The 14,278-nt window shown below is 41.2% G+C and overlaps 1 pseudogene; it reads right to left on the bottom strand.

The window, feature by feature from the left end:
* Window positions 1–1,076: 1,076 nt before the first annotated feature.
* LOC101145714 (BAG family molecular chaperone regulator 4-like) lies at window positions 1,077–2,353 on the bottom strand (annotated as a pseudogene).
* Between the last annotated feature and the right edge of the window lie 11,925 nt (window positions 2,354–14,278).

Below are 14,278 nucleotides of genomic sequence, written 5' to 3'. Positions count from 1 at the left end.
CCCCTTTACCCTCATTGTTTTTAACTATAAACTGAGCTGAAATCTGCTCACAGGTGAAACTAATATTTTAGATGGAGTATGATATTACCAAGTAATCATATTTATTACTTTTTGTAGTCATCATTTCTACTTGCTGTGGCATCTAATGTTTCATCTGTATCTCTCTATCACAATGCCCTCTATAGAAGCAGCAATAGTGAAAACATAATTACACTTTGGGGGAAAAAAAACAGGTAATTTTTAAGTAGATCTTTATTCAAATACAATAAAAAAGCAAAAAAGAAAAATGTCCATAAACATTTTCATTTTATGTCAATGCCATTTCCAAATTCACCTTCCACTACTACAATGAACAGCATAAGTGGTATAAAAAAGAAAACTCTAACCTAATGATCTATACAAAAAGGGAGACAATTTACTCTCTACACATTGCAGTATATTCAAGTGGTGAAAAGATATAAATTCTTTCAGAACTGCCATATTCTCTGGCTGTCAATATAGTCTCTTGAATAATTATATTAAACATATTACTGCAAAATGTACCAAGAAGTAGCGAATAACACTATATTTGTGAACTGCAAATAATAAAACAAAACAGAAGTCCAAGAAGGCTAAAGTCTAAGCTGTAATTACACATGAAGTGTATGTTGAAAGCAGTCACAATGTACAAAAATGTGACAAGATATCCAGATGTTTAAAAAAACACATCCTGTTTGTCTCAGATTATATCTAGTTTCATCTTGTAGGTTTCTGATAAGGCTGTTACATAAAGTGTGTTTCCCTCCTGCTGATAAGAAGCAGCTTGCAGATATCCATAAATTTTTTAAGGAGTGAGTCTACTCGGCAATATTGGTAACTCCATAGTTTCCTATTACATTCATTCGTCTGAAAACTGAAAACAACTCATGAATAAAATATTCTTCCATTCCTTTGCCAGTTTTCAAGTTTAAAATCAAAGGAAAGTTGGAATGTATTGCTTCTTGTCATCAACAGGCATTTCAAAAAGAGGGTAATTAACCAAATCAAGTGTTCTTTGGTCAAGTTAGTAACAGGCTTTCACTTTGTTCTAAATCCTTTCATAATTTTTTCTCTAATTTTTCCAGTATGGCCTGAATCTTACAAACAGCCTCTTTTCTGTCCTGCCGTACAGAGTCCTGGCCCCCAGTTTCAACTGAATCCAGTTCCAAAAGTTCCTTGGTTAGCATTTCTTCCAGAAGCCAGTATGCTTAGTCTGTCTTTTTTCCTACAAATTATTCTACTTCTTGTTCAAGATACTGGACCTTCTCCAGCACATGTATGATTTTTTTAATATTCGGAGGAGTACTTTCATCTGAAGGTACACATTCTTCAGGAAGACTGCTACTTTAATCTTGATTGTTGGGATGGTCACTGGTGGCATTACCGTACAGCTGAGGCTCCCCACTATATTGGACTTAGGAATCCGAAAGATCTGAATCATTCTTGTTCACTGTCCCAGAGGATTCGTACTAATGGATGCTGCAAGGGAAGTTGTGCCGGTTCATGCTTTGATCTGATTGGCTATAGGGGTATGAAGAATCCTTGGGTTGCTGGAGTGGAGGTGTATGCTGGAGTGGGGGTGTAGGGGGTGACTGAGGAGAGCCACTGCTAGGCCATGGTGAAGTACTTTAGGTCATGTAGAGATTGTCAGGTGGTGCTGAGGGCGCTGACGAAGGCCAGGGATAACTGCCACCCATTCCATAAGCACCAGGAGAAGCCCACGCATTCTCTCGTGGTCGTACAGTTTGTCCTGATTGTGGAACACTACGATTACCATCTCCATAAGGATAATGGAGCAGGGTCATTCCAGAGTTCTGTGAAGCTGGATACCCTGCAACCTGCCCCCTAAGAGGGTGTACTTCAGTCTGACAGTCCTGCTGGGGATAGACTCCAGAGACTGGAGTTGGGCTGTGCCAGGTGAACGGTAAGTACTTGGAACTACCGTGGAATAACTGGTCTGAGTATAACCAGTTGCATAGTAAGCCCCTGAGTATGAGGCAGTATTTGTCCCAGGGCCTGGGGGGTATGTTGGACCGTATGCTCCATTTGTATAAGAATTCAAACTTTGGTGGCTTCCTCCGGCTCGACCAGGCTCTGGCCAGGCGCCTCCAGAGGGATAGCAGCCATCGCCTCCTCCGCCTTCTCCCATCCAGGTGGTCTCCGCTGGGCCGCCCCCGCGCACCCGCCAGGAAATGGGAGGCTGGGGAGGTTCGGGGTGAAAAGGGCATAAAGGTGGAGGTGGGTGCACCGGCACATCTCCACCCCCAGGCCCGTAGTAGCGGCGGTAGGACAGATGGTCACTGGGGCCGTAGCCCAAGCGCCTCAGGGCCGACATGGGCTCCGCTGCCCTGAAGTGCTTCCCGCCCCCCACGGCCGACCCATCGGGCAAGCCAAATTAAGTTTTAATTTACACAAGCCACTGCATATTCTTAGACAGTGTTTAGAACTTGTGGGATTTTGCTCTGACAACAAAAAATTTTGGATAAGATCCAAAACCTTACTCAGAATTCAGACTTAGTTCTCTTTTCAGGTTATGGATTTCTCTTTACAGATGCATAGAGAAGTAATTTTAAGGCCAAGCATGGTGGTTCACACCTGTAATCCCAGCACTTTGGGAGGTCGAGGCGGGCAGATCACCTGAGGTCGGGAGTTTGAGACCAGCCTGGCCAACATGGTGAAATCCGGTCTCTACTAAAGATACAAAAATTAGCTGGGAGTGATGGCACTTGCCTGTAATCCCAGCTACTCAGGAGGCTGAGGCAGGAGAATTGCTTGAACCCAGGAGGCAGAGGTTGCAGTGAGCTGAGATCATGCCACTGCACTCCAGCCTGGGCGACGGAACAAGACTCCATCTATTAAAAAAAAAAAAAAAGAAGGTTTCAAGTCTACTGTATTGGTCAGGGTTCTCCAGAGAAACAGAGCTAAAGGAGATATAGATATACAGATACAGGTACAAAGAGATAGAGATAGAGATATACAATTTATATAAGGAGATATACTATGATGAATTGGCTCACATGATTAAGGAGGCCTAGAGGTGCTGAGATCTATAGTTGCCAAACTGAAGACTGAGGAGAACTGGTGGTGTAGTTCTGGTCAGAGACCAAATCCCTGAAAACCAGGGGAGTTGACCATGTAAGTCCAAGTCTGAAAGCTGGCAAGCTCAAGACCCAAGAAAAGCTGAATTTTTAGTTCAAGTAGTAGGCAGGAAAAGACTAATGTCCCGGTTCAAGAAGTCAGGCCAGAAGCATTTCCTTTTGCTCAGCCTTTTTGTTCTATTTGGGTCTTCAATTGGTTGAAAGAGACCCATTCACATTAGGGAGGGCAACCTGCTTTACTTGGTTTACCAATTCAAAGGTTAATCTCATCTGGACACATCCTACAGACATATTGAGAATACTGTTCAGTCAAATTTCTAGGAGTCCAATGGCCTAGTCAAGTTGACACACAGAATTAACCATTAAGTGTACTAAGCTAGAAAATCCTTCCAAATGTTACAGTTCACATATGACGAAATCTTAGCAGAGATTTTCCCAAATTTGGCAACAATCCTAAAAACGTATGTGATATTACGAATAATGAAGTGTGAAACTGAAGCAAACTCTTTTTTAAGATTTTTAAAAATATAGACACAGGGTCTCACTATGTTGCTCAGGCTGGCCTCAAAATCCTGGCCTCAAGAGATCCTCCTGCCTCAGCCTCCTGAGTCATGGGAAATACAGACATAAGCCACTGCGCCCAGAAGAAATAAACTTAGATAAAAAAGAATGAAAAGGAACAAACAAAGCCTCCAAGAAATATGGGACTATGTGAAAAGACCAAATCTACATCTGATTGGTGTACCTGAAAGTGATAGGGAGAATGGAACCAAGTTAGAAAACACTCTTCAGGATATTACCCAGAAGAACTTCCCCAACCTAGCAAGGCAGGCCAACATTCAAATTCAGGAAATACAGAGAACACCACAAAGATACTCCTCGAGAAGATCAACCCCAAGACACATAATTGTCAGATTCTCCAAGGTTGAAATGAAGGAAAAAATGTTAAGGGCAGCCAGAGAGAAAGATCAGGTTACCCACAAAGGGAAGCCCATCAGACTAACAGTGGATCTCTCAGAAGAAACCCTACAAGCCAGAAGTGAGTGGGAGCCAATACTCAACATTCTTAAAGAAAAGAATTTTCAACCCAGAATTTCATATCCAGCCAAACTAAACTTCGTAAGTAAAGGAGAAATAAAATCCTTTACAGACAAGCAAATGCTGAGAGATTTTGTCACTACCAGGCCTGCCTTACAAGAGCTCCTGAAGGAAGCACTAAATATGGAAAGGAACAACCAGTACCAGCTACAGCAAAAACATGCCAAATTGTAAAGACCATCGATGCTAGGAAGAAACTGCATCAATTAACGGGTGAAATAACCAGCTAGCATCATAATGACAGGATCACATTCACACATAACAATATTAACCTTAAATGTAAATGGGCTAAATGCCCCCATTAAAAGACACAGACTGGCAAATTGGATACAGTCAAGACCCATTGGTGTACTGTATTCAGGAGACCCATCTCACGTGCAAAGACACACATAGGCTCAAAATAAAGGGATGGAGGAAGATCTACCAAGCAAATGGAAAGCAAAAAAAAAGTGGTAGTTGCAATCCTGGTCTCTGATAAAACAGACTTTAAACCAACAAAGATCAAAAGAGACAAAGAAGGCCATTACATAATGGTAAAGGTAATACAACTATCCTAAATATATATGCACCCAATACAGGAGCACCCAGATTCATAAAGCAAGTTCTTAGAGACCTACAAAGAGACTTAGACTCCCACACAATAATAATGGGAGATTTAACAACTCACTGTCAATATTAGACAGATCAACGAGACAGAAAACTAACAAGGATATCCAGGACTTGAACTCAGCTCTGGACCAAGCAGACCTACTGGACATCTACAGAACTCTCCACCCCAAATCAACAGAATATACATTCTTCTCAGCACCACATCGCACTTATTCTAAAATTGACCGCATAAATGGAAGTAAAACTCCTCAGTGGCCAGGCGTGGTGGCTCATGCCTATAATCCCAGCACTTTGGGAGGCTTAGCCAGGTGGATCACCTGATGTCGGGAGTTCGAGATCAGCCTGACCAACATGGAGAAACCCTGTCTCTACTAAAAATACAAATAAAGTTAGCTGGGCCTGGTGGCACATGCCTGTAATCCCAGCTACTCAGGAGGCTGAGGCAGGAGCAGTCCTTGAACTCGGGAGGCGGAGGTTGCAGTGAGCCGAGATTGCGCCACCACATGCGAATCTGGGTGACAGAGCGAGACTCTGCCTTAAAAAAAAAACAAAAAACAAAAAAAACAAAAAAAAAACCACCTCAGCAAATGTAAAAGAACAGAAATCACAACAAACTGTCTCTCAGACCACAGTGCAATCAAATTAGAACTCAGGATTAAGAAACTCACCCAAAACCATACAACTATGTGGAAACTGAACAACCTGCTCCTGAATGACTACTGGGTGCATAACTAAATGAAAGCAGAAATAAAGATGTCCTTTGAAACCAGTGAGAACAAAGACACAACGTACCAGAATCTCTGGGACACATTTAAAGCAGTGTGTACAGGGAAATTTATAGCACTAAATGCTCAAGATAAAGCAGGAAAGATCTAAAATCGACACCCTAACATCACAATTAAAAGAACTAGAGAAGTAAGAGCAAACAAATTCAAAAGCTAGCAGAAGACAAGAAGTAACTAAGATCAGAGCAGAACTGACGAAAATACAGACACAAAAAACCCTTCAAAAAAATCAATGAATCCAGGAGCTGGTTTTTTGAAAAAATCAACAAAATAGATAGACCCCTCACCAGATTAATAAAGCAGAAAAGATAGAAGAATCAAATAGATGCAATAAAAAATGATAAAGGGGATATCATCACTGATCCCACAGAAATACAAACTATCATCCGAGAATACTATAAGCACCTCTACGCAAATAAACTAGAAAATCTAGAAGAAATGGATAAATTCCTGGACACATACACCCTCCCAAGACTAAACCAGGAAGAAGTTGAATCTCTGAATAGACCAATAACAGGTTCTGAAATTGAGGCAATAATTAATAGCTTACCAACCAAAAAAAGCCCAGGACCAAATGGATTCACAGCCAAATTCTACAAGAGGTACGAAGAGGAGCTGGTACCATTCCTTCTGAAACTATTCCAATCAATAGAAAAAGATGGAATCCTCCCTAACTCATTTTATGAGGTCAGCATCATCCTGATACCAAAGCCTGGCAGAGACACAACAAAAAAAGAGAATCTTAGGCCAATATCCCTGATGAACATCAATGTGAAAATCCTCAGTAAAATACTGGCAAACTGAATCCAGCAGCACATCAACAAGCTTATCCACCACAATCAATTTGGCTTCATCCCTGGGATGCAAGGCTGCTTCAACATACGCAATCAATAAACGTAATCCATCACATAAACAGAACCAATGACAAAAACCACATGATTATCTCAATAGATGCAGAAAAGGCCTTTGACAAAATTCAACAACCTTTCATGCTAAAAACTCTAATAAACTAGGTATCAATGGAATGTATCTCAAAATAATAAGAGCTGTTTATGAAAAACCCACAGCCAATATCATACTGAATGGGCAAAAACTGGAAGCATTCCCTTTGAAAACCGGCACAAGACAAGGATGCCCTCTCTCACCACTCCTATTCAACATAGTGTTGGAAGTTCTTGTCGGGGCAATCAGGAGAGAGAAAAAAATAAAGGTATTCAATTAGGAAAAGAAGAAGTCAAATTATCTCTGTGTGCAGATGACATGATTGCATATTTAGAAAACACCGTATCTCAGCCCAAAATCCCCTTAAGCTGATAAGCAACTTCAGCAAAGTCTCAGGATACAAAATCAATGCGCAAAAATCACAAGCATTCCTATACACCAATAACAGACAAACAGAGAGCCAAATCATGAGTGAACTCCCATTCACAATTGCAACAAAGAGAAAAAAATACCTAGGAATCCAACTTAACAAGGGATGTGAAGAACCTCTTCAAGGAGAACTACAAACCACTGTTCAGTGAAATAAAGAGGACACAAACAAATGGAAGAACATTCCATGCTCATGCATAGGAAGAACCCATATCCTGAAAATGGCCATACTGCCCATTGTGGAAGGTAATTTATAGATTCAGTGCTATCCCCATCAAGCTACCACAGACTTTCTTCACAGAATTGGAAAAAACTACTTTAAAGTTCATATGGAACCAAAAAAGGGCCCACATTGCCAAGACAATCCTAAGCCAAAAGAACAAACCTGGAGGCATCATGCTACCTGACTTCAAACTATACTACAAGGCTACAGTAACCAAAACAGCATGGTACTGGTACCAAAACAGATATATAGACCAATGGAACAGAACAGAGGCCTCAGAAATAACACCACACATCTACAACCATTGATCTTTGACAAACCTGACAAAAATAAGAAATGGGGAAAGGATTCCCTATTTAATAAATGGTGCTGGGAAAACTGGCTAGCCATATGTAGAAAGCTCAAACTGGATCCCTTCCTTACACCTTATACAAAAATTAACTCAAGATGGATTAAAGACTTAAATGTTAAACCTAAAACCATAAAAACCCTAGAAGAAAAACTAGGCAATACCATTCAGGACACATGCTTGGGCAAAGATTTCATGACAAAAACACGAAAAGCAAAGGCAACAAAGCCAAAATAGACAAATGGGATCTAATTAAACTAAAGAGCTTCTGCAGAGCAAAAGAAACTATCACCAAAGGGAACAGGCAACCTACAAAATGGGAGAAAATTTTTGCAATCTATCCATCTGACAAAGGAATAATATCCAGAATCTACAGAGAACTTAAACAAATTTACAAGAAAAAAGCAAACAATCCCATCAAAAAAGCAGGCAAAGTATATGAACAGATGCTTCTCAAAAGAAGGCATTTATGCAGCCAACAGACATATGAAAAAATGCTCAACATCACTGGTCATCAGAGAAATGCAAATCAAAACCACAATGAGATACCATCTCATGCCAGTTAGAATGGTGATCATTAAAAAGTCAGGAAACAACAGATGCTGGAGAGGATGTGGAGAAATAGGAACGCTTTTACACTTTTGGTGGGAGTGTAAATTAGTTCAACCATTATGGAAGACAGTGTGGCAATTCCTCAAGGATCTAGAACTAGAAATACCATTTGACCCAGCAATCCCATTACTGGGTATATACCCAAAGGATTATAAATCATTCTACTACAAAGACACACACATGTGTATGTTTATTGCGGCACTATTCACAATAGCAAAGACTTGGAACCAACCCAAATGTTCATCAATAATAGACTGGATAAAGAAAATGTGGCATATATACACCGTGGAATACTATGCAGCCATAAAAAAGGATGAGTTCATGTCCTTTGCAGGGACATGGATGCAGCTGGAAACCATCATTCTCAGCAAAATGTCACAAAGACAGAAAACCAAACACCACATGTTCTCACTCATAAGTGGGAGTTGAACAATGAGAACACATGGACACAGGGTTGGGAACATCACACACTGGGGCCTGTTGGGGGCTAGGAGCTAGGGGAGGGATAACGTTAGGAGAAATACCTATTGTAAATGACTAGTTGATGGGTGCAGCAAATCAACATGGCACATGTATACCTATGTAACAAACCCGCACATTGTGCACAGGTGCCCTAGAACTTAAAGTATAATAATAAAAAAATAGAGAGAGAAAGAGACAGGGTCTCACTGTGTTGCTCAGGCTGGCCTCAAAATCCTGGCCTCAAGAGGTCCTCCTGCCTCAGCCTCCTAAGTAGCAGGGACTACAGACATAAGCCACTGCAACCAGATGAAATAAACTTTTCTAAGCTAGCAATAATTTTAAAAATTAATCAACCACAAAAGAAAAGACTAAATTTTTTATTGTCTCTATAGAAAATATTGCAAAAATTTCAAAGTCAAGAGAATTAGGCAAAGATGAAAAATAAATAAATAAGAAAATACTGCAACATTGCCGTTAAATGAAGAAATAACCGAAGAGTAAGCAGTCAAGAAATATAAAAGAAAAAAGTATACAAGACATGTCTGGTAGTTAATTAATAAAAATATTATCTTATATTTCTGGATTTTTTATGTCTGATAAATCTGTTGACTCTTTAAAAATTTGTAATTTATTGGGATTTCGTTTTCATTCTAAATAAATCTTTTTTATACTGAATTTTGTGTTTGTAATTTTGTTTTTTTGTTTTGTTTTGTTTTGTTTTTTTGAGATGGAGTCTTGCTCTATCACTAAGTCTGGAGTGCAAGGGCGCAACCTCAGCTCACTGCAACCTCCGCCTCCTGGGTTCAAGTGATTCTCCTGCCTCAGCCTCCCAAGTACCTGGGATTACAGGCACCTGCCACCACACCTAGCTAATTTGTATTTTCAGTAAGAGAGGGGGTTTCACCAAGTTGGCCAGGCTGGTCTCGAACTCCTGATCTCAGATGATCCACCCGCCTTGGCCTCCCAAAGTGCTGGGATTACAGGCTTGAGCCACTCACTGCACCTGGCCTAAATTTTGTATTCTTTTTAGTAAAGATGGTCCCTGACGTTGCTTAAGGCCCATGAAGTTAGTCTCTTGACAGGCCTACATCATTTCACAGAATAAGATTTTCAAGCTGAAGGCCCTTGGATCTCTGGAAATGGGGCCTGCCATGGTATTTTCTAAACGTTCCCCAGTTGACTCTATTGTACATCCAAGGTAGAAAATTGCTGTTCCAGCCTAATCTCTTCATTTTACAGATGTTGAACCTAAAGACCAGGGAGAGGCTGGAGCTTGTCACAAGTCTCAGTGGGTATGAGGTAAAACTGACCTGAGACCAGGAATGTCCTACACTCAGACCAGAACTCGACAATAGTCCCTTCCCTGTTCAGTTTTAGGAATGATCACAAACAGTATTTCAGTAGATTACTAGTAGTGCACACTCTCAAAGGTTTGCTGGCCAGAGAGAGGAAGAGGGATGTTCTCAAATCCTGAAGCAGAAAATATATTGTTTACATTCAATTTTCATTCTTCTCTGGCAACACAGTTAAGCCCATGGAGTGGTTTAGAGACAAAAGATAGAACGTGAAGGTTTATGATCAGACTTAAAACTACTGTGTTGCCTTAAATGTTAAGGTCATTCCAGACTAAAAGCTCCTAAATATAGGTGTTCTATTTTAAGCAAAATAGTCTATTCTGTTTCCATAGCTTCATGTAAAGTTTGTTCTACACATTTTATTTTCTTAAGGCCCTGTTTAGGCCCTATTATTTAGATGAACAAAAGTCACTAGCACATCCTAGGACTAATTTCCATTTAAATGCTGAAGGAGAAATCATAACAGCTTCTCCCTCTCTGAATTTCCAAGGCTGGGAATCACCAGACCCTAGTGATTTTCAATATCCTATCCAGCATAAAAACTGTTTTGTTCTATAAAGTAAGGCAAGCCTATCATTTCCTCGGTGTTGTTATTATGACTTAATTTTTAATGGGAGTCTACAGTGGATGGAGCACAGTTAGATTTTTTGTAACAGTTAGTATTCTGTAAATGGTTTTAAATGATCCCTTTACTGCACATAGCAATTTTTTAAAAAAATTTTAATATATATTGCTTTTTTTTTTTTTGGAGATGAAGTCTTGCTCTGTTGCCCAGGCTGGAATGCAATGGTGCAAGCTTGGCTCACTGCAACCTCTACCTCCCAGGTTCAAGCAATTCTCCTGTCTCAGCCTCCTGAGTAACTGGGATTACAGGCTCATGCCACTACACCTGGCTAATTTTGTATTTTTAGTAGAGATGGGATTTCACCATGTTATCCAGGCTGGTCTGGAACTCCTGACCTCAAGTGATCCACCTGCCTCAGCCTCCCAACGTGCTGCGATTACAAGCGTGAGCCACCATACCCGGCCATACATCGCATTTTAATAATTAATCTCATGCTGTCTCATTTCACAGTCTGGAAATCTTATGTATGTATGCCTTTTTTGCATAATGAGAGTATCCATCTTCAGCTTTGCATCTACCAAAGTATTATGCACCTAATAAACTGTCTATAAATATTTGTCAACTGAATAAATAAAAACTTTTTATTTTTGAGACAGAGTCTCACTGTGTCACCCAGGCTGGGGTGCAGTAGTGCTATCTCGGCTCACTGCAATCTCGCCTCCCGAGTTCAAGCAATTCTCCTGCCTCAGCCTCCTGAGTAGCTGGGATTACAGGCACCCCCCACCACACCTGGCTAATTTTTGTATTTTTAGTAGAGACAGGGTTTTGCCACATTGGCCAGGCTGGTCTCAAACTCCTGACAGGTGATCCACCCACCTCGGCCTCCCAAAGTGCTGAGATTACAGGAAAAGCTTAATTTTTTATCAAAAGAAGTCTACTTATAAAATTCTCTCTGCAGGCAATTGTTTAAGATATTTATTCTCACAAAGTGAAACATAGTCTACATTAATGGACCACTAATCTGGTCATGTGAGAGTTATGGTTGATTTTTACTCTTCCTTAACTACCCCCATCCTTACACTCACAGTGCTCTGCATCCTCAATATCTCTCTTACGCGCCGCTATTTTCCTTTCCTACTACTGCTGCCATATCTAGGCTCTCATAGTCTCTCTCCTGTTCCACTAGAATAACTTCTAAGCCCTCCATTCTCCTTGAGCTCCTCTCCAATCTTCTTACATGCCGCTAGATAAGTTTTTCTAAAATAAAAACATCTTCTCATCACAATGTCCCTTCCATCTTCCTCCTGCCTTCCCTCCATGACTCCCATTTGCCCACGGGAAAATATAAAGTTGTCCACCATGTGGACAACTCTATCTGCTTCAACAGCAACTCTCAAAGTTTCACACACCTACACCTCCTATGCCACAGCCATATTAAACTATTGGCAGTTCTTTAAACTCTCTTATAAGCTTTGCTCTGCCTAGACTATCCTTCTCCCCACTGTCCGCTTTACTAACCCACTAGCATCCTTTAAGACACAGCACAGCGGTCACCTCCTCTCCGAAGTTTACCTGACCACAGCCCTCTCTGCAACCACCAAGAGTTGACCACACACCCTCCTTATTCCCCCACCAGGAACTCCGCATCCTCAGCAGAACATGATTTTCTCATTTGTTTGTGGTCCACATCCTCTTCCTCAAGGGAAAGCTCCTGAGGACAAAGTTTGCATCCTATTCATTTCTGTGTCCACAGTGCCTAAGTCAGGACTTGGCAGGTGGTGGCATGGTGAGGGATGGCCTTGGCCCTCCGAAGAGCAAGGCCCCAAGGAAATGAGATTCAATGATTGGGAAGACTTCAGCTGGAGAAAGACTTCACGTGGAATACAGCCCGGGAAGACCTGAATGGGGAACTGCAGTCTATGGCCCTGACAACCAGGGGACAGCTTAGAGATCGTTGGTGAGCTCTGCCTAAATCAGGGAGGTACACAAAGTGGGAGAGAAATGCAGGCAAGCCGATTCGACTGTCACAAGTAGTTCCTGCATCGATGGCAACTGATCCCATTGTCCAAACTCCCACAGAGTATCAATGAGATCAAGGAGCCCCTGGGATTTTCAACCACTAGAAGCTGTTGATCAAGGAGACATTGACAAAGTAGACATTGTAGCAGCCAAAACACTAAAATGGAAATTAGTTGATTAACAAGCCCTAAAGAACCAGAGCAAGCCGGGCATGGTGGCTCACTCCTGTAATCCAGCACTTTGGGAAGCTGAGGTGGGTGGATCACTTGAGGTCAGGAGTTCCAGACCAGCCTGGCCAACATGGTGAAACCCTGTCTCAACTAAAAATACCAAAAAAAATTAGCTGGGCGTGCCAGCTACTTGGGAGGCTGAGGCAGGAGAATTGCTTGGACCTGGGAGGCAGAGGTGGCAGTGAGCCAAGATCACCACATTCCAGCCTGGGCAACAAGAGCAAGAAGAAAAAGGAAGGAAGGAAGGGAGGAAGGAAGGAAGGAAGGAGAGAAGGAAGGAGAGAAGGAAGGAAGGAAGGAAAGAAGGAAGGAAGGAAGGGAGAGAGGAGGAAGCTTTTGGAAGAAACTCTTACCATATTTTTCAAACCGGCGAGGAGATCAATGATAACATGGGGAAATATCCTTTGAATCTCCCAGTTAGGAGTGAGGGCAGGGGAAATGAAAGAGATTAAACTCAACTTCATTCATTGTGACCCATCCTTGTGAGCAGAGCTCATAAGACATTGAAGGGAGGAGAAGGCTAAAACTCGTGGCTCAAATAGACCCCAGAGGATTCTCGGTTAACATTCATTAGCCTGGAAAAGTGAGAGCTGGTTACACTGCACACAGTAAGCAGTGAAGTCATGCACTGTCTCAAAATCATTTTTCCGTGGCAGGTGGACTTCCCAGGCAGCTGTGAAGATCTGTTTTTGAATCATGTGAGCAGAAAATGTCACGACCCCACGGTAATGATAGAGCAACAAAGGAAAACGATCTCTTTTGGGTGTTTTTAAAGGGCTTAGGGTGCCCTTTGGCTCTGTCTAGTTCCAGAAATTACACACTCATGATAACTGCTAAGTAGCCTCAAACAAAAGAGCCCTATTTTCCATTCTTCATCCACTCTTACATCAATTTGCAGAGGCAAAAATAGGAAGCCGTTATAATACAGGGACGAGAATGCCCCGGGCAAGAACATCAGTGGAAAAACATACTACGTTTAGGTTATAAAAATCACAGTGAATAGTTTATACAGCATAGACAGAAATAAAAACCACCATTTAACAAACTGGCAAGTAGGCCAAACCATTTTTAAAACAAAGCTGTTCAATGGTACTAATGAATGAAACTTCATTAAGATAGAAATAGCCCACATCATCTGCTCTTCCTTTTAATTAAAAGCACTGTAAGCAGGTTAGAAGAAAAGTCTTCCCTAATTTTTCAGGATAATGATTATCGTTACTGGATTACCATAGTAATCTCCCAATTAACACCTTAGACCTTGAAAAGCAAAATTGTGAAAAGATTTTGCAAATGCTTAGGTCCATATGTAAAGCAGTTCCTGGACATGTCGAAGTACAGATAAATGGTGCCAGATGCAAAGCCAGACACAGGCTGTTTTTCGGTTCATTATCTTTATTACCTACTGAGACAATTCATGAAGATTTTGAGTGAAGGTTAAAATTTAAAGTCTTTGCAAACACTTTAAACAAGCTCTTCAGAGTTTT

This window comes from Gorilla gorilla, chromosome 7 (genome assembly GCF_029281585.2).
Source record: "Gorilla gorilla gorilla isolate KB3781 chromosome 7, NHGRI_mGorGor1-v2.1_pri, whole genome shotgun sequence".
In the NCBI taxonomy this organism is placed as follows: Eukaryota; Metazoa; Chordata; class Mammalia; order Primates; family Hominidae; genus Gorilla; species Gorilla gorilla.
Note: the sequence above shows the minus strand (reverse complement) of the source record. Positions and strands in the feature narration are given on the sequence as shown.